The sequence below is a fragment of the Lathamus discolor genome, chromosome Z, assembly GCF_037157495.1.
Source record: "Lathamus discolor isolate bLatDis1 chromosome Z, bLatDis1.hap1, whole genome shotgun sequence".
Taxonomy (NCBI): domain Eukaryota; kingdom Metazoa; phylum Chordata; class Aves; order Psittaciformes; family Psittacidae; genus Lathamus; species Lathamus discolor.
The window spans coordinates 7,048,848-7,070,227 of NC_088909.1; positions in this window are offsets into that span (position 1 = coordinate 7,048,848).

A 21,380-nucleotide genomic window follows, 5' to 3' on the forward strand; every position below is an offset into this window, starting at 1 on the left:
TTAGGATTGTATCACTCATTACAGGGGAGTAAACTCTATATTGAGGATCTTTCTTGCTTTCCCCCATGTCTGATACGGTGAGGATGGATTGATGCTGTTATCTTTCGAGTCCTCCGTGCTCAGAAGGGATTAAGATTTACATCTTCTACTGCCTCCATCAAAGAAGGTGGAGTGAACATCAAAACAGTTGAAAATATGAGTGAAGCTAATATGAGTGAAAATATGAGGGAAGCTAATAAAACCCCATTCTCTTGAAACATCCTTGTTACTGAGCTCACTGCATGAGGAATACTTCTGTAACCTGCCAGCCTTTGGCGCAGTTGTACTGATGTGCAGTTCACTGATTAGAAACAATACTAGATGCACTTATGATAAACTCTTTGTTGGACCTCTAATCTCTGCATGGCTATGCTCGCTTGAAATGTGAAAGCAGACTACGTGCTGTGCGGCACTATACATCTCGGTTAGGTAATAACTAAAACACCAAAGAAAAGATCATGACAATAATAATGATGATGATGATAAAAATAAAATGATGTAATTGGAAAATCTTTTGTGTTACTTCTGCTTAGTCTGAGCAATTTAGAGAAAAAAATCCTAGTTCCCAAATGTTGGATTGGGAAAGAAACTCCCAGACAGCAAAACTAGAGGCAGAGTTATAATTTATTTCATAATGAAGTTGCTTTGGGGGTGGGGGGGAGAGAAGAGGAGATACTTCAGATTTGAAGCATTAAAGCTGCCTGAAGCACAGAATGAATGAAATGGTGATAATGGGGAATCTGGGTTTGACTCTTCAGACGTATAATGGCACTAAACGCTTGCTGTTTCAGCTGTTTATTGAAGCATCCAGGTTTCTTCATGATTGTTTCCCAAATGCCACAATTTTAATCCTTATTCAGAAAGAACGTAACTGTTTTTCAGATAGGTATTAGACCTAATGAAAGCTTTTCTGCTGATTTTATTAGGATTTGGAAAAAAACCCAAAAGATAATAAGCTCTAACCAGTACATTTTCTGGTTCGCTCTTTTAGTAGTAACACTGCTCTCCCTAAACACTGCAGGATGATCTGGGACTTCATCCAACTCATGCTGAAGTCCTTCCACTCAAATAGAATCCTCAGTGAAAAAAATTAGAGGTGATTACTGAGTAAATACAGCACATTGTCCATTATGGGCTTTTCAGTGACTCTTGTGTTTGTTCCAAAGCATGGTACAGGACACTCAGCAGAACTGCGCAGTATTACAGGCCTTGGTTTGAATTTTGCAGATTTTTTTTATTTATTTTAATATTAAGCAACAGGAAATTTATGAAAATGCAGGCCATGTCAACATAGTTCTATTTCTCAACTTGTCATCTTGTCTCAGTTCTTACTGGAAGAGCCTGAAGAAGGCCCTATGGCCAACTTGTCAGCTCTAATCTCCCCTTCCACTCTTAGCGGATATTTTATTAACACTTTTAAAGACTGTTTTTTATTTATTTTGCAGCCTACATGCTGAGGCAGCAGCCAGTTTGTTTCTCTTCATCTTTCTCTCTTCTTCTTCTCTGCTGCTCGCGAGAGAGGTTGGCTCTTCTGCCATCAGAGTCCACAAATCACAGCAAAAGGGATCATTGCAGTTTTCATAAATGTGGTGTTACTTGAAAATTATAGACTGCAACTGCTTATTGCAGTCCTGTGCGATGGCTTTAAATTGGGCCCTGTATCTTTCTGGTGACAGTCATTCCCGCAACAGGCCTTTTAGGAAATTGGAAGGGAAATTAAACAAGAGCAAGGGGTAGCTTTCCTTTTATCTTTGACATGCCTTCCTCAAATCCTTATCTATCATAATCAGGCAGAGATGTTACTGAAATGGTGGTGGATTTAGATGTTGTCTGTTTCTGACGCTATAGACTGCTGATCCTGCATGGTCTTTAATGCAGATCTGTTGGCAGGGTCTAGGTACACATGAAATTTTATGAATGATGGAACAGGATGACACAGCACCAACGGAATGTGTTATTTCTCCATATTCACAGTTCATCCATTTATAAATGAGCTTTCTCAAGCCCTTTTTAAGAAGAAATTGAACTGAATGTGCTGTGGCCATAGGTAGGGAATGGTTTGCAGAGAAGATTGAGTGGTCAGTAAAGGAAGGCCACATGATGACTTCATTTGTCTTGTGCAGGACTTAAATGAACTGAACACTCTGTTGTCCTCTTGGTTATCTGTCTGGACCATTGATCCAGGCATGCAGGAGTAAACAAATCTACCTGCTTGGTTGCCCATTCTTTGCAGGATGGGTATGGAGGCAAGGGAAATCATGATTATCTGCTCATTTTATTCACTGCCCTTATTGCCTGAGCCAGTGCATAGGGTGGTAGGTACTGCATGGAAAACTAATAGTCTCACCTTCCCATCCTGCATGAGGAAGGGAACTTCAAATGCAAGGTGTGTTTCTGAGGCTCGATGCCTTCTTGAGGAGATGCATCTTACTCACCACCCTGTGTGCTGGGATGTGCCCAGTCCTAATCCAGCCCTGCAGTCCTGGCCTTCCTTCAAGTTTGGTTTGATGGGAAGGGCTCCTCACCTAACCTTACCTTTCTCTTCACCACAGAACTTGCCTGAAATGAACTCTGTGTTGACACTCATGCAGGCGAAAAGTCTCTGTCTGGAAAGGCCTTTTTATATCTGTTCTACAGAAGAAGAACACATGTTAATTCTGGCTATGGCAGATCCTCTAGGCCCACACCTCTGACACACCCAATACAAAGAGAGTTTAAACAAGCACTTACCCCTAAGGGTGGGAGGGATGCTCAGTTTTATCACCTTACCACACCCTAGATGCAGTCCTGGTTTCCTCCAGGCCCTGTTAGAGCAACCGGGTTCTTTCCCCGTGTGCGGTAAGTGGCCTCCATGCTGTGGTTTGTGTCACTTAGCAGTCTCCCGCTCCATAATACTCCCTGCTGCAAGAAAACAGTCAGGTACAACTTGCACAGGCTGGAGAGAATTGGTGCTATGAATATATCTAATGATGGATGTAATGCTGTCATGCATCTCAATCCAAACCAGCAACCTGACCTTGAAACACCTGTGCCTGTGCGGCGTTCCTGGTGTTAGCGCCCGTGGAGCAGTGCCGTACCTAAACCACAGCATGACAAACCCTCAGACACGCCTGGTGGGAACTGGCACAGGTCCATGGTTGTACTCACTGCTCTGTCAGGGCAAAGCCTTTCTTACTCGCTGTGCCGTGTTTAAAGGGGCACGAGCAAATTAAAAGGCCCAGTTAAAAGCACTGTTTTCCTTATCTTTGCTTATTAGTTTTGCTTTTGTTCTGAATGATAGATCTCAAGAAACCCAAATTTGCTTTTGATCTTTAATACCACATGTTTACTTTTCAGCAAGCCCCCAAAAAGTAAAACCTATAACTCAGTTTCACTTTTCTCTGTCCTTTTATTTGTTTTCATGTACGAGCACAGTGCTGCAATGTTCAGGCTGTAGATGATGCCAAGGAAAATTGAAGTCCAAACCAAGAAGCTGTTTTCACTGGAATTTAGAAAAACAAATGCAGAAACCTTTCTGTTGCTCATTTCATTTTTAATAAATCTAAATTTCGGGTCAACTTAACCTGACAGCGTTTATCTAAATAAGAATGCAACAGTTATGGGAATGAGAGCTGAAGCTTAAATCAGAGGAGGAGGAGCCTGATTAGTGTTTGGCTAGGAAAAAGGAAGGCATCTAAAGCAAGAGGATTTGAAGGCCTTGCCCTGTTCCTACTGAAGTGGGTATAAATTTTATCTCAGCGCCTTTGAAGCACGCAGAATCAGACTCTAAATTAGTGATTCTGCATTACTTTATAACTCTTACTCAAATCTAGTGCTTCTAGCTAACTAAAGTTTTTAGCTGGAGAGCTAATCGGAGGGGTTATTTGGAGTTGCCTTAAACCTATATGCTGCTAAATGATTTACTGGATGTTTAGATACCTATAATCCTGGAATTAGACCTACTGGGATATAAATCCCTGAAGCTCACACGCAGTTAAATAAGGACTAAAAGGAAAAAGAAAAACCCATCTAATCCTTTCCGTGCTAAGGTATATAATAGCAAAAAATTGAAAAAATCCATCTTCCACACCGAATAAAGAGTGATTGCAAATGAAGGCAAGAACATTATCCAAAAATATTAGGAGCTGGAGAAATACTATGATCAAACACAGCAACAAACAATTTCTGAAAGAAAGGGAAACTACATAAGTATTCGTGTATGTGTTTTAAAGGGTCTGCACTGACTCTAAGTAGGGCTCCTTTTGTATGCACTTTTATCAAAACTTAGTGAACCTAGTTCCATACCTTTATTGGAAAGTTTTCCTTTTTCTGTGCCAGGAGAGCGTATACAAAGTTCTCATAAGAAAAGTGAAACCATGGGCCAGATTTCCTAACGCTGCAAAACTTCTGCTTTATTGTGAGCAAAATATGGACTCAACTGCCTGAGATGGAAGTTTAGCAGTCTGCCTCCAAAACCTACTGTGGGCAGGTGAAATCTGCTTCAGGACTTCAGCGGCCCAAGAACCAAGCCCTGATAGAATCCTTATTGCTCTGTGTTTTCTGCTGCAGGTGGGTTGATAATACAGTTCTCACATACAGCCAAACTTGTGAGCGAGATCCACAGTTCTGATTGTATTGTGCAGGAGGTGAACTGACCACATATGATTGAGGGTTAAATGCAACTCTGTGTGAGCCAGAAGACCTGATTTTGAAGGACCTCGGTGTGATTCGCTGCTGATACAAAATGCTGCACAGTGATGAAGAAAGGAGGAAAGTTTAAGCTTGTAGAATGGTCTTTTGCACAGCTGTTGCTGAAAGGGGGCAAATGATGCTCATTTGATAGAGTGTGTGAGGCAGCATGCATGGCAGTATCTCTTGGAACAAGGGTTATTGTATTCACTGCAGTTATCCTGTAGGAAAGGAAGTAATATACTTCCATCCTAATTCCTGAAGTGTTCATGTAAGAGCCAGCTAATGAACTGACTGTGGTACTTCAGTACCTCATCTGGTCATTCTGAAATTGATTTCACAAATATTTCTTGTGTCAGGTACGCCGATGGGGGAGAGAAGGAATCTAAGAACAATTGATTCTACCCATGCTCTTGCTGTATAATCTTATCACCTTAATATTGCAGGAGTCCAGCTGCATCCTGCAGTCCTGATGCTACGTAATGGGAAGCAATTCCGTCAGTGAGGTGACTTGCATGTGAATAGTGACAAATACTGCAGGATCTGGCCCTGCACCGCTGCTGTATATATATAATTTTGTACAAATAGTCACATTCATGTGCTACTGATGGATGTATTACTTTGATCATTTAACAAAACGAGCAGAGGCAGGTAATTAATTGTGGCTAGTGTTTGCCCAGTATTCACAAGTACAAGCGGATCATGGTTATTCTGCCTCTGGGGCTAACTTTGCATAATTTCCTTTGTTTGGTAACATAATGTGCATTCCAGACGCCAGGGAAGAGTCATATAATCTCTTTATGGTGGAACCTGTGTGTTTACTAATACCCATGTACAGTTTGTGTGAATGTATTTGTGGCCAGTTTCTGCCCACTGACCTGGGTTGTGTATGCGTCCTGAAAGAGCAGTGGGCACCTGCCCATTTCAGGAGTCAGTGAGAAGCCTTGGCCAAATGTGGTATGCTAAAATCATGCGCTTCCCAAGCGGCTCCAAATCTCAAGGCAATTTCATGTGTTTTGCCTTTCAGCAGATGATTTATGTTACTGAGTTGTGGAGTCAGTGTTTCCCGTGATAATTTTTTTCTACAATAGACATTATTTAAATGGAGAAGGTTTCTGGGTTCACAGACCAGAGGTTCTCATGTACCATGCTGCAAGGTGCGTGTCCTCCTACACTGGCGCCTTAGTGTTATTCATTACAGACTGGATATTTCATGAGCCTGGAGGATACATAGCAAAGCCGCCACTGACTCCAGCCCTTCTCAGACTTGCTGATAGGTCAAAAAAGCTTCTTTTGAGGTTTTTTTTCCTTGGAGTCTGACATTTTTAGTGCTGTTCCAACAAACACCAACAAGAGCAAAAGCAGATAAATGTTAAGCTTCCCTTGGATTCCACAAGAGGTCCCAGCTGGTCTTTCTCTTCCAGCAGCAACCCTGGGGCAGAAGGCCCTTTTTATTTGCTCTTGCAATATGCAAAGTGAAACCTTAATAAGGCTTGACATAGCCATTCTTCTCCATGTGCAGTTCAGGGGGTTTTCCCTAAAAATTACACTGGATGCAGGGTGGTCTAAGATTTTCTAAGCACTTTGATGAAATTGTATGAAAAGGTTTAATCACAGGGCTTTACATGTGGATGAATCTCAACTATAGATTACATTTCACCTATATTACTGATTTTTAAGGCCAGCAAGAACCGTTAAAATCATCTTGACTGACTTCCATAAGCCAGAGGATTTTACTTAGTAATTTCTTCATTGAGCTTATGGTAGAGCTGGAGCACTTAGTTTAGAGATACATAGAATAGAATCATAGAATAGTTAGGGTTGGAAAGGACCTCAAGATCATCTAGTTCCAACCCCCCTGCCATGGACAGGGACAAAATACATTCAACATTAATTTAAAAACTCAAGTGACGGGGAGTTTGCCCTGGATAGTGTACCACTCATCCTGGCTTGTTCTTGTGGATCAATTATCTGACTTACAGAATTTAGTTTGTACAAGAAAAGGAAACAAAATATGGTGGTGTCTCTCTCCACAACCCCCTTACTACCTCAGATGAGACTACGAAGTGCATATATTGAGATTTATTTTTTACAAATCAGTTCACAAATATTTTCAAGATTTCAAAGAAATAGCACATTAAAACAAGATACCCTGAGAAATGGAGCTTTTCCTCTAAAATATTTTTTGTGAAGTTCCTATATGTCATAAAACCCATCATTTTTCTGGCAGTTAGAGATTTTATTTATAAACTTAAAGGCTTGATTCTGGGAAATAGTTAAATTGAAAAAAATTATACTGTTTAGCAAGCCAACATAGAACTAAAAGTTGACAATTTGCTTTCAAAGGAGGATAAAAGTGTATTGTGTGTGCTGAGAAAGTGTCTTGATTTATGCTGGTTTTGCTGCAATCAGCCTCTGCCTAGTTAGACCTGTAGCTTTGTTACTCAGTCAAACCATTGTGAGCTTGTCCTTCTGAAGGTTTGTTGAGTCCATCGCATTCACCTCTGTTGGTAAATCACTCCCCAATATTCAGGTTTCATGCTTTGCCTTGTGTTTTTTTTCTCATTATGGGAACACATGGCAAAAGCTGTAGAGCAGTGGTCTCAGCCTTTGCTGGCCCCTTGGCAATAGTGTTTTGGCAAGTAGCAAGCTGTAGGCAGTGTCATTTTTTGCATTCCTTGTTACCTTGGACCATTGTGGAAGCATTTCCTCTGGTCACAGGTTCTGCTGAAGGGCTCTTTGTGTGGTCTGTCCTAGGCAATGAAAGCAAGTCTGTGCTCTCACTACTAGTCATCATTAAACTGTACAAACAGGGGCAGGGTACCAGAAAGTTATGTATTATTCAGGAAGTCCAGGTTAAGGTCCTGTGATAATGAATTAAAGGTTGTTTGTAGCAACAATAATTTTTTTACTCTGTAAATGTCTTATCAAGGTTCAGAAGGGAAGCATATGCAAACAAGCGTGGGGAAGAAACCTTATCAGCTGGAGCCCAAACTAATACTTGACTATTTATTTAAGACTTTCTTTGTGTGTGAGAAGAATAATTGCAGTAATAGTAATTGATTAGCCATTAATATCTGTAACAGCTGTTAAGGTATGGTGAACTTGTGAATAGGATAACTGGTATAAAACTGCCAAGTGCTGTTTGACTTCCCCAAACCTTAAGAAACCAGCAGGAGGTGGTCAGGAGCACAAGAGTGTTCTGCAGGTTCTGCTACTGCATCTGTACGACATGCAGAGCCTTTAAAAGGGAAGTCAGTTAGCAAGCATTTTCCTAAATTTCCCGTGTATCGAATCATAGAAATCATAGAAAAATTTGTGATTACAGAAAATGTTCTGAAAAAAATTACCAGCCTCCTTTCTGACTGGATCAATTGTAATGATTTTTTTGGGGAATTTTAAGCCTCTGCTCTGCTTTTTCAGCCCATTTTTCACTAAATGAAGATTTCTTTCCTGCTGAAAAATGGCACATCTTTGGACTACACCAACTTGAACTGAATTCAAGTGTCTTGGTGTTGCATCGGAAACAAATAACAGAAAAAAATATTATACCCTTTGTAGGTTTATCTGTCACCTAAGCATGCAGCATTTCAATATGTAGCTGATATTGGGACTATAATGTTTCTGTATCTTTAATAAGGAGCATTTTACTTTTTATGTAGGGTACTTACCTTTAAAATGTTGTCATTTACTAATACAGTTGTTCTCTATGCTTATAGTAGAGAATATCTGAATCAGCACATGATACTAATTTACTTTTAGTGATATGCAAATGTCAATGTAGTATATACACACATATGTACACAAAGAAGTCTCCAGGATAGAAAAAATAGTGGGAAGAATAGTCTTCATGTGGAAGAAATCACAAGGAAAAAACTCTTTCCCCTGTGTTGAATCTCAGCATTGATGTATGTCTTAGATTACATAGGAACAAGATTTCATTGCCTCTGAAAATGTTCACTGCTGGCAAGAGATAGCCTCATCCTCAAGTTCCACAACAAAAGTCCCATTGACACTAAAGGGAACATGATTCTACCCAGTATGTGATGGTCTGTGAGATACACAGTGCAGCTCTGCTGCAGGTGTGATTCTCTTCGACCCATTCAGATGACAATAAGTGAGAACTTTCTCAAGGCTCCAACTATTTCCATCTGGTAAAGGAAGGATGCACTTCACACAGGTGTCTACTGGCCTTTTAAACTCTAAATGGCCAATCTCCAACTGGCTCAATGGTGGGACTATTCACACAGGAAGGGGAAACATCCCTGTGTACACACTTCCTTTCACAGCTAATCCTCATGCCATGAAGAGCCTGTCCATTTCAACATGCCCTAGATTCAATTGTTTATTTAGAGAAAAAGTTTGATGCAGATATTTGCTGCCCATTTTATCATATACAGCCTGCAAGTTCTGGCTGTCGTTTGCCCTGAACTCTGAAATCAGCAGTCCCAGACCAATGTCCCCTAGTTTTTAATTTTAAGCTGAAAAAAGCCCCAGAATGCTCTAGTTTTGCTTCTCAGTTTTTGACCTTTCATTTATTTTTTTCCTAATAGGGACAAGCCTTTTAAGCACAGGTGGCTGCTGCGGTTCTTTATTTGTGCTGATAGCTATTGACCTGCCAACTGGCTATTCTCTTGGTAATAGTAAACAGGTTCATAATGGTTAAGCTTCCTTCCATTTAAATTCTGTAGTCCAAAAATAATCTAGTATTTTATTAGCCAGGGAACATATTATTAAACACATACATCATTCTTACCAGACTGTACCTCTGTAAACCTAAATAGTTTTAAGTCAATATTTTAGTTTTTTTAGTTTTTTTCTTTAGAAAAATTTGGGGATAGGGCTCCAAACAATGGAAATTAAAAAGTGAATTGAGTGATTGGTATGTATGTAGAAGGCCTGGGAGCTTGAAGCTATACACAATTTTGACAGTGTGTTTGAAACTACATGAGAAAGAGTGTCTGACAAGTAGCAGACTCCTTGCTGGTTATGATAGACTCAGAAGTCAACAGCTGATTTCAAGTGGTGTATTTCTCTGGATTATCTTGGTTTATATGAATTATGACACCTAGATTTTTTTAGTTTTTGGTATTTACATTACTTGTTTAAATTGTAAAAATCCATCGTACTTTCTGAACTATTAAAAGACAGGCAAGATCTGCCTGGCATCAGCTAGGTGAGCCCTCCAGTTAGCTGAGTATGAAAGTATCAGAGCTTTCCTATGTTAATGTGATCTGGGCAAAACCTTTTCTGGTGTAGGCAGAATTTATATCTCAGTCTGTACATGGGAAAACAATGTTATTTACTCCAGGACATGGTAATGCTCTCATTGACCTTCTGAATCTTTGTGAATGAGTGTTAATGCTCGTGGAGTTGACAGACTGCTATCACAGGCTTGGGTGAAGTACAATCGAGCAGGCTCTGTGCAAGCTCTTGCACACACTGCTCTGCCAAAGGACTTCAGCCTTCACCTACAACACCCTTGTTTTTCCATTACTAAGACTTTCCTAAACATACAGAGCCAAAGAGACATACTAGCACATGCATGCACGCCAGAAGGCACAGTATGTCTCTGTGACCAGGAAGCACTCTTATTATTTAATAATGGATAGAACTATCCGCATTTGTTTTTCATCTGAGTTAATCTTAGCCACCTTAGTTAGTATCATTTAGATCACCTAATTCATTATTTAAGTGAACTGTAGCTGGCCAATGTGTCCAAATTTCCGTTTCCCACAATAATGGGAAAAGACAGCTTCCCTCTTACCCTTGTTGCCTCATATGGATGTCACACAGGTCGTGTCCTATTGTGCTCTTTTAGAAAGGTCTAAGGGTTCAGCATTGGTGGTTCCTCTCATCTCAACATCTCCTTCCAAGGGTAAAAAAACCATAGAATCATAGAACAGTTAGGGTTGGAAATAGAATAGAATAGTTAGGGTTGGAAAGGACCTCAAGATCATCTAGTTCCAACCCCCTTGCCATGGACAGGGACACCTCACACTAAACCATCCCACACAAGGCTTCATCCAACCTGGCCTTGAACACCGGGATGGAGCACTCACAACCTCCCTGGGCAACCCATTCCAGTGCCTCACCACCCTAACAGGGAAGAATTTCCTCCTTAGATCCATTCTGAACTTCTCCTGTTTAAGTTTTAACCCGTTACCCCTTGTCCTGTCACTACAGTCCCTGACGAAGAGTCCCTGCCCAGCATCCCTATAGCCCCCTTCAGGTACTGGAAGGCTGCTCTGAGGTCTCCACGCAGCCTTCTCTTCTCCAGGCTGAACAGCCCCAACTTCCTCATCCTGTCTTCATACCGGGAGGTGCTCCAGTCCCCTGATCATCCTCGTGGCCCTCCTCTGGACTTGTTCCGGCAGTTCCATGTCCTTTTTATGTTGAGGACACCAGAACTGCACACAATGCTCCAGGTGAGGTCTCACAAGAGCAGAGTAGAGGGGCAGGATCACCTCCTTCACCCTGCTGGTCACGCTCCTTTTGATGCAGCCCAAGATACGGTTGGCTTTCTGGGCTGCGTGCACACAGTGCAGCCGGCTCATGTTCATTTTCTCATCGACCAGCACCCCCAAGTCCTTCTCTGCAGGGCCGCTCTGAATCTCTTCTTTGAATCTTCTTTGCCCAATCTGTAGCTATGCTATTACACTCAGTAGCTTTTACCATTGACGTGGCTGCTACGTCTCTTCAGTGGAAGTGTTATTCCCTTTGTTTTTTAAAATAAGTCCCTACTCAGTCTTGAGGGACATGTATTGTTCAACTACCTATACCCCCCACAAATAAAATCAAAATTAAAATGGGATTTTTTTCTGGATTGTTCAGCTCTTGAATCAGTCCATGGCCACAAATGGGTAGTCTCTTTTTTTCTCAATGGAGAAGAAGGCTCAAGGGGAGGTGGTGACCTAAATGACATAATGGAGGTCTAAGCCAAAATGTGGTTCTTGTGTTGTGTGTTGTTTTTTTTTGTAACTTCTAATGAAAAAAAACTTATTCTAAAATCTTGGTACTTTTTTCTTTTCCTAAAAATGTGTTTGGAAATATACTTTCTTCTTTTTCAAGTGGTGGTTTTCAAAATCCGGATTTTTTAGTAATTTGCGATATATTCCACTCTGTATAAAATTTATAAAGTGTATTTCTGTTTGGCTGTTTTTCAGTATAAATCCAAACTTTTCAGGCCACATGAGCTATTCTTGTGAATAACGAAGGCCAAACCCAACGGGGACAAGAGAAGAGAGAAAACACGGACATAATTGGTTCAGGGATGGGAGAGCAGAGCCAGAAAAGGGACCACTCCAAAACCCCTGCCTTTACCAAATGTCCCTATAGCAGAGCTTTTTTTCCTGAAGCCATCCATCAGATAGTGCTGTTTTTCACAGCTTCTCTTGCAGGGGTCATGCTGGGGGGATCTCTCACAGCTGATTTGAGGAAAGTAGATGCAGTGTTGGGTTGTATGGCTTCCACCTTAAAACTCAGCATGGAATTTGGGAACTCTGTGGGGCACCCAGTGCTGCTCGTTAGCCTGTCCTTACATCTCAGCAGCAGCCTGGCCAAACCTCTGCTCTTCATGCCTCTGCTATGCCCCAAGCACCACAGGCACAAATAGTTTTGGATAAGTCTGTACTGAAGTTTGATTTAATAAATCCCTCTAATAAGTGCAACAAAGAAACAGAAAGGATCCCTTTGGTGGCTGAGCCAGCTTAAATGAGCAGAATGCTTTATAATTAACAATCCAGTGGTTCACTTCACATGCTTAGCTTTATAAAGAGCAAAGTGAAAAATACTTTTAAAGCATTCAGAGACATCTTTGTTTTAAAGAAGTATAGAAACGCTGCTCTATCCCTGACCACCACTGATGATCATGAGGCCATACAGCTCTAGGTCACTCTCACAAAATGGTTGCCAATATTTTCTCAGCAAACTCTCTATTGATTGCATAAATACAGTACAGTACCCATGAGGTAGTGTTGACCTGTCACATAGTAAAGATGTGGCAAGCCCCATAATTCATTACCAGTTGGAAATAGAACATCATTGGAGAGATAAGGATAACAATGACTTTCTATCCAATGATAAATTACTAGCAGCTGCATTATTTTCCCTCACTTATATATGGCTCTCTTTATTGAATTTAGCTTGAGATAAATAAATGATCTGCCAGGAGCCTGGTTAATATTACTTCTCTGGGACCCATTTCAGGCCCAACTAGGCTTTTGCTGATAATATCTTTAAGCTTTTCAGTAGGGAGAGACATAACATTTGTTTCTGACAAGAACCCTATGTCGCCTTATCTGTTTCATTTGAGAGGCTGTCGACCTCAGCTTCTTTAGTTAAAATGAGAGCTTTACTGTAGAGGCTAAGTTCTTGAACTTGACTCTCTTCTTAGAATGATATTATATGTCCTGGTTGTAAATTTGAAGCCACACATGATATACAGTTATTCTTAGAATTTCCTGTTGATCACAGGGTGGTATTGATTGCCCCTGCTTTTGGATCTTTCTCCTATTGGTTTGAAAAGGAATTCCATCTTCTTTATATTATTATTTTTCATTCTGTGATAATCTGTAAGCTTGTCTGTGCACATTTATATTTAACTTCATGCATTTGTTCCATTTGAAAATGACAGTGTTTTTTTCACAGCCTCTGCCTCCTCCTTCAGCTTTAGAAAACACAGCGCAACAAACACACATCCACTTGGTTAGAAAATAAAATGGACAGTCTAAGAACAAAAGATTAACTCTTTCTGTGAATCAAGATGCCAAGGAAGGTACCTCAACTCTCAAAAGTCTTTTTATTACCAATAATAATTTATGTACTGCTTCAGTGATTCTGGCCTTTGCAGATACTGTTGAAAGAGACAAGACAGGGAGGAGATCGGGTGGAGGTGTGAGGCAGCAGGCATAATCAGCCTGTGCTGCCCTCCTACAGGAACTGTTTGGATACCTTGAATGTGGTATTTTTGTTATTTCTGGGAAGCCCTATCATCAGGTTATAGATTAAAATCTGAGAGTTGCCATTTTTCATACAGTGTGAATTAGAGGAAATTAAACCCAACCACTTCTGATAAATCCTCTTATAAACAAACTAGCTGGTGATGTTAAATTTAAGTCCAGCCACAGTTTGATTCACATTAACGAGAACAAAGAACAAGTTCTGCCTATTTTAACACTTCATCATCATTATTGTTATTTATACTATAGTAGTGCCTAAAGGCTCCAGCTGAGTTTGGAGGCCCCATCTGCTAAATAATAATTTACATAATCAGACTTGCCTTGAAGAGTTTGCAATAGGATAAGACAGAAAGAAAAGAGAAAGAACTATTATACCTTCCTGTCCCTTTTGCTTTACAGTTAGAAAACTGAGGCACAAAGAAGAAAAGCAGTTTGCTCAAGGCAGTGAGGAAGATCTTCAGCAGGGTTGGCAGCTCCCAAGAGATCATTAGAGTTTCTGCCAAGTGCCTTGATGTAAGATTGTTTTCTACACTTTTTGGGGGGTCACCTGTGCCCTTTACGCTTTCCCACTAGGCAAAAGTTAGCAGATAAAGTGGGAATCTGACCATAAATCTCTTTTATCTGATAGAAGAATTCGCGGTTAGGAATAAAGGCACACCCTAAATAGCATCTTGCATAGATTTGTGTAAGAGAAGATATAATCTGTGTGCATATTAATTTTAATTTGAAAAATGTCTTGTCTTGAAATGAAGTAAGGAAAATTTGCCTTTTCATATAATAGGAGTAGTTTTGGCATGTACCAGCCATTCCCATGTCAAATCAGAAGATAAAAAAAATCTTGCACAATGCTACTAAAAGGCAGAAAGATTAATATTTATTAAATCAGAAAAATAGGATAGTCATGTGACACACAATCTGTGTCAGCCAGAACCATTTCTTGTTTATCTTGAGAGATTGACAGGATCTTCTCACCAATAATTATTAGCTAAACTCTTCAGAAATTAATTTCACATACAATCACAAACACAGCCAGCAGGGAAAGAAAAAAGAAGGGAGGATATCAAATAAATTATTTGCTGCCAATGAATGAGAATGCATTTTCCATTTCTGCCATGCTTCCATTCTAATGTTTCCCTGAGTACCCTGGAAGTATCAGGATGAGATTCACACACTCGCACAAAGCCCAATTAAAGAGGCTTCATGCAGAGCTTTTGCACAGAAGACTGAATTAACTCTTGTGCCCTTGTGTATACATGATGTGTGAGCAAAGGGAGGAAGGAGGACTGCAGCAGGACGGTTATGTTATAGTAGTCCCCAAAGCAAGCTGGGACAACATTTTCAGGGGTTTCTGTTCACACATTCCAGTGGCTTTGTCACGGATTACTCTATTACTCTACACCAAATCTTTTATGTGACAGCCTGTTTGGGTCTGGAGGTGTATGGATTGCTTCTCGGAGGGGTAAAGATATCAGACACCCCTCACTTCTATCCCAGCTGTCACTGCAGGAGGAAATGGCAATACATATCACTGGAAAAGTGTCCTTGGGTGAATTATTTTTACTAAGATCCCTGTGCAGTGGTGGGTAAATGCAGCCTCTCCATTGTGTGAAAACAGAATATTCAAGTGACTTGACCAACATGTAGGGAGACTCAACTGGGAATAAATCCCTTTTGGATTTGAACACCCTTCCTTGCTAAGAAGTGACTCCTTTTTCCTGTAGTACTGGCAGTGACTCTGTATTACCAGCCGCATGGCAATCATCTGTTCCTCTCTACTTTGTTTGCTCTGCCATAAGGAATCTTGATCCATATGGCCTTTTCCACAGAATTGTTTTTTCTACGCAGACCATGCCTATTACACAAAGTAGTTTCTTCATCTAGTGTGAGGCTACCAGAGAATTTAATTTTTAGCATCCTGCTGAGAGGTTTTACAGCATTGCTGTCAGTACATCTTTGACAAAGATATTTTGGGAACTTTGGCAGAGAAAGTGTAGCTTCTCTATCTACCCCTAAATCTAGTTTGGTTCAGTTGAACCAGACTCCTTGTTTTTTGACACTTAGTCAGCCTTGACTGTCCACCTGTGTGCAGCAGCATGGCAGCAACTTCCTTCCCATCACCAGATGTCATGTTTACACGCAATTAGACCCACACTTAATGCTTGTCTGTGGTGATTATTGTTACCCCTACTGCTGGAGTCACCACCTTCACAGTTTACAGTTGCAGATTACACCAGTGCTCCAGCTCATTTCAGTGTGAGGTTTACAGATCTAACCTGTTGTTTTCAGTGGTGGTTCAAGAAGAGTGGTGTGGTGTTAGTCATTTGGAGTGGAACTCATAGGGGCCTGGGCTAATGCCAACAACTCAATTCAGATGATTGGCTGAGCAAGAAACATGCCACTGATGCTGACTTTGTCATAAATTCACAGCCCATGTCCCTATGCTACCAGCTGTCCAGACTAGCCTTTTAAAGATAGACTGTATATGCATTTTGGTTGCTAAAGTTGTTTGGGGTTTTGTTGTTTCAGCTCTGCGGTCACAGAGGAGCAAGTTTCTCAGTGATTTGGCTTTCTTATCAGCCAAAGGCTTCACTCTGTGCTGTGCACTAACAAAACTGGAGAACAAGGCTGTCTTTAAATGAAAAAGCCCTGCCTTTTCCTCCTCGCATTCACACAAGTTAAACATGACTTCTTGCTTCTGTCATTCATCCCATTAAGAAAACCCCAGACTGCCAAGTGCAACTTCATTTGCCAGTTTCCAGGGGATGGCAGGCATTTATACCTGAATCATAAACCCTGAAGGAAGGGCCTTATCTGATGTGGTACACCAGGCTTAATGGGCTGGTATATGCAGCTGCATCACCTTGGGTAAGAACTTAAGCAGATCCTCTTCTAACTAGCATGCCTGATGTTACATGCATTAGACTGAAGGACACAGGTGTTTATATTTACAGACTTAGTACTTAAGTGGTAGGATCTAATTGAGCAATATTCTAAACTGGTTTGATTCAGTTTGAAATCTCTGCAACAAGATTTTGGATCAAATGTGGTTTGACCAGTCACCATCTTCTCTCAGACTTACTTGTAGGATGGAGATGCATTAATGTGTTGATGATGTAAGAGTGAAGGAAGACTTTCTTCACTTGTAGACATTACTGCTGAACAAGTTGTTCTGGTGATTTACCCAGAAAGTCCTAAGTGTCCTTATAGATGTAAAATTTCCTTTTTTTCTTTGTTGAGCAGATGGAAGACTTAGATGGAAAGGAATAAAAACATAATTTGCCAGAGCCCTCAATTAATCATAATCAAGTTTGTGCAAGTTATACTCTACAAGGGTAACAACAATGAAACACAAGGAGAAAAGGATGCTTTCCTCAGGCAATTCTGAAGACATAAAAGCAATAAAGCAGCATACTTCAAAATAATGTGGAGATACATGACTGCGCTAAATAAAAATGCGTCTTTAACGTACTGTAAAAATAAAGATGTTTAGTTAGATTTATCATTCTTGTTACAAACGCAAATTCACTCCCTGGACTATGCCACTGGCTCTGAAAGAATCCAAGGGATGTTTGGGGCCCACTGTTTTCTGTAATTACTTAGATGTAGTTTCATTTGTTAAAGATCTAACTAGATTATTCCTTCTTTTTGCTCCAAGGTGGTAAACAGGACACCTTGATCCTGCAGATACAGGTTTTTGACTTTTAGGCTATATTTAAGCCATGTTTTAACTGGGTATAGAGAGAGGAATGATTTGCTTATTAGTTGGCATGAGTTGCATTCAAACCTGTGAAAAGTCATCTTTTAAACTAGTTTTGCAAATAGCAACACATGTTAATTGAAAGCAACCCCACTCCCCAAATCCTCACTTGATTGACTTGGGAACATTCAAAACCATCGAGTTTAATTTCTGCAGCCTCATTCAACCATTGCAATGAGCAAATGAAACAATTGTTTTATTTGTAAGAGGAGATTATCCCTTGAAGGCAGATAGAAGGATACTGCCTACAGAACCCCATTTGCAGGCACAAAGAGCGCTTAGTCAATTTTTGGCAGTGATACTGAAGCTATTAGTTTTGGATATGAGTTCACTGATGTTCAGTGCTGTAGATTTCCAGTTAGTTCATGAAGGGCCTTTAAAATTACACACAGAGCTTCATTAATTGCCTCAGAAAAGAAGCAACAAATATCAGGCCTTTAAAGTGTATGTGCACAGAATGGCCATTGATTTCGGTGAATATTCCCCACTGGAGGATGGATCCTGTACCCTGGGAAGGCAACCACAGTTTTACCAGTTATTCCAGCAAGCACTGGCTCTTGCAGGATTGGGCCCCATCTGCTGCCATATGGCTATCTGTCTGTCTACCTATCCATCTTTTTATCTGTATACATGATTTATATACACATGCTTGCACATGCCTAAATGTAATCCTGATTCATTCTATTGAAAGTTAACAGCTATGGTTTTAACTCCAATTGCAGACCAATACAAGATGCTGAAGACAGTCTTTCAAAAGAAAGAAACAGAAATCCAGCTTCATTGTCTTGAAGGGGTTATTTTGTCCTTTCTCCATTTGATAGAGTAGTGCCTGAACATTTGTTCTACTCCAAACTATCCATAAAGGAGAAGTTCCTATGCCTTCCTTGCAAACAGCATGATCCCTGATCACAACAAATTGATTTATTTAAATAAAAATAATGATCTTCTTTCTCTTCTTCAGCCCCAGCAGCAAAATCCCATGTAACCCCGATCAGCAAATTGATATACTTATCTTCTTTGCCCTCCTTTCTTGAACCCAAACAATACCACCCTGATCTCCAAGTAATAAGAAAATGATTTATGCAAACAAAAATAATTATCTTTCTTTGCTCCCCACCCTCTGACTGTATAATCTCAGCAGCTCCTTGCTTAACAAATTGAATTATTTAAATTAAACAAATGGCGATCTTTCGACATCTGTAGAGCACCTTTGTGGCAGCCCCCTACCACTGGCACCACTTTACTCATATGCTTAGAAGGACGTATTTTAAAATATAACAGTATTTCTAACTAACCTTGATACTTTGTGATTACCTTAGTCAAAGCTCATGGGAGCTCTGTTACTGTGCCATGAAATTAGGACACATCTCCTCTGAAAAAAAATAATAAAAATAAGTTAAATAAGTTACCTTCCTCCGTATTTTTTATGGCAGGGATAAATATTCATTTAATTTCCCAGGAGGAACTCTGCAGGAGGTGGCTGTATATGGTTTACCTACCCCCATCTTTATCACTGTGCCCATAAGGTTGTTTGCAGTCAGACCTTTGAAGCACTTGGAAACTTGGTGCACAAGTATGTGCTACACCATCACCTCACCTAAAACACTGACAGAGCCATCTAGTGCCAGTGCTCTGTGACAAACACCAGCAACAGCTGATGGGTGAGATCATGAACTCCAATGGTTTCATCCATTATAGAATTGTAGAGTCAACTAGGTTGGAAAAGACCTTTACGATCATCAAGTCCAGCCTTTACCTCACGACAACTTTATACTTCAAGGATCTGTCAAACCAGCTTTGTATTGTAAGGACTCTGGCCTGTCACTGGCAAAACTTTCATAGGCAGGAGGAGAGACAGAATCCTGCTTAAGAACCCTTGATGTGGTCTTTTTGTAAAAACCTTCCATGTTAGATAGTCCTGAAGGTATATAAATACATTTATATGTATATGTATGGACATTTTTTACTGTGCTGGTTTTATTTAATATTGTATTTTCTGTGCTGTCCAACCAGTATCTCTGTTTTGTGCAGCTGCTACTTAAACAGTCATTTTGGCATTATACAGAATTACATAATTATATGTGCCATAAGCAAAAGTGCAAATAGTCCCACTTAACACCTAATCATATGATATCTGTTGTGAAACGCTGGCGAAGATATGACTGTTACTTTGCTATTAGCTCTGGTTCTTTAGAGTATGGGCTGCAGCTGGGATTTGGCATAGATGGAAGAGGGATTAAGTGATAGTGGGAGCCTGAGTGAAATGTATATAGAAACATTCTTTCCTCAACCAGTTTCTGTGGTGTGCAATACTCTGAGCAAGACACTGGTGTTAACCAGTCTTCCAGATTGTGAAATACTATGGTTTTCTGCAGTTCTTTCACACTGTCTGTCTGCTTTGCTTTCAGACCCACTTGTGTTCTCTGGTAGAAGACAGTGATAAGACACAAATGGTAGCACGAGATTCTTACTGTTCCATTCAATAACTGATTCTCTTGGATGGATTATGGCTCCTCAAAGGTTGCAAAGAGAGGTAAGAAAGATTGGAGAACATCAAAAGCATTAGTTCCTTACCAAAGCCAGAAAGTTTTCACTCCCTTGGATCCTTCCCCTTCAAGGTCTAGAACTCCTTGTGACTGGAAATTCACTGGAAAATCGCTGAGGTACTATTAACAACTCGTTTTCTTCTTTCTTTTTCAGTACTTTTAAGTGGGGTTTGTAATGTGAACACTGAATTGTAATTCACTATGTGGAAAAACAGGTTGTGTCCATTTATATGATTTCCACAAACTTTCCGTAAGAAATCCAAATGACCAAAAACTGGTCATGAAGTTTGCAAAGTAGAAATATAGATACATCTGAAGGTTCTCAAATCCCACCTTTTTATTTTAAATATATTATTAATTCTTCCAAAAGCCAAATAATTAAAATTTTTGCATCTGAACACATTTGGAAATAAGAGTCTCAAAATATACTTGAATATTTGATTAGGAAAATTCAATCTCATGGAGCTTTGGGCTCTGATCCTCACCTTGCATAACCTTTACTCCTGACTTGGAAGACTAAAACAGAGGTGAGACTCAGTCTATATGATTATGCAAAAATGTTACCATGAAAGAAAATTATCATCTTGTTCTGAAATTATATGTGGAAGATTATGGCTTGGAGCCTTTTAAAAAAATTGGCCTATGCTTGCCAGAAAGGCAAGTATTTCTGCAGATGGCTTGGAATTAGTAGGACATGAAATAATGTCAATGGTACTGGTAAGAGGATTAAACTGCAGTTCTGACGTTATTGAACAGTTTGCAGAGACCATATTAAACAGCCACATCAGTCCACAGGTCAGCCTTGCAGTTCCTCTACTAAGCAAACACAGATGTAGAGTTCCCTTTCATGGTCATCATTTCATGCCTTTGACAGATGTTAGGCTCCTGGGACTAAATGGCATATTTACAGCCTGAACATTAAAGATACTGTTGTTTTAGATCATTAGTGGACACTGACAGCAGTAGTAAAAGCAAAAAGCAGAAACTCAGGACACTGGGATGCACTCCAGTGCAATGCACACATATAAGTGTAAAACTAAGTTGCTAGAAAGTTCCCTGGTGAAATGTTGGTGGCTTTTTCAACTTGCTGACAAAAATCCTCCTTAAGAATCCAGTAGGTTTTAAGTCTCTTGTTCTTTTTGGGTTGATCATCTCTTTATTTTGCCAAAGCTGTCTATGGAGTTGCAGTGGTTGAATTTCACAAGGCAAGAGCTGTTCAGCTCATGTCAGCACTGCCAGGCCTCTGTGCTTGTTCAAAGTTTGTGTAAATCTGCTGGGACTATAAATTGGCCAGAAGAAGTTGAGGGAACGGTCTGTCTTACAATATTCCTGTTCCTTTTCTATGCCAACAGAAACTTTGGCAGTTCTTTAACATTTTCTTCAGTTTTTTGTTTGTCTGAAACCAGGAGT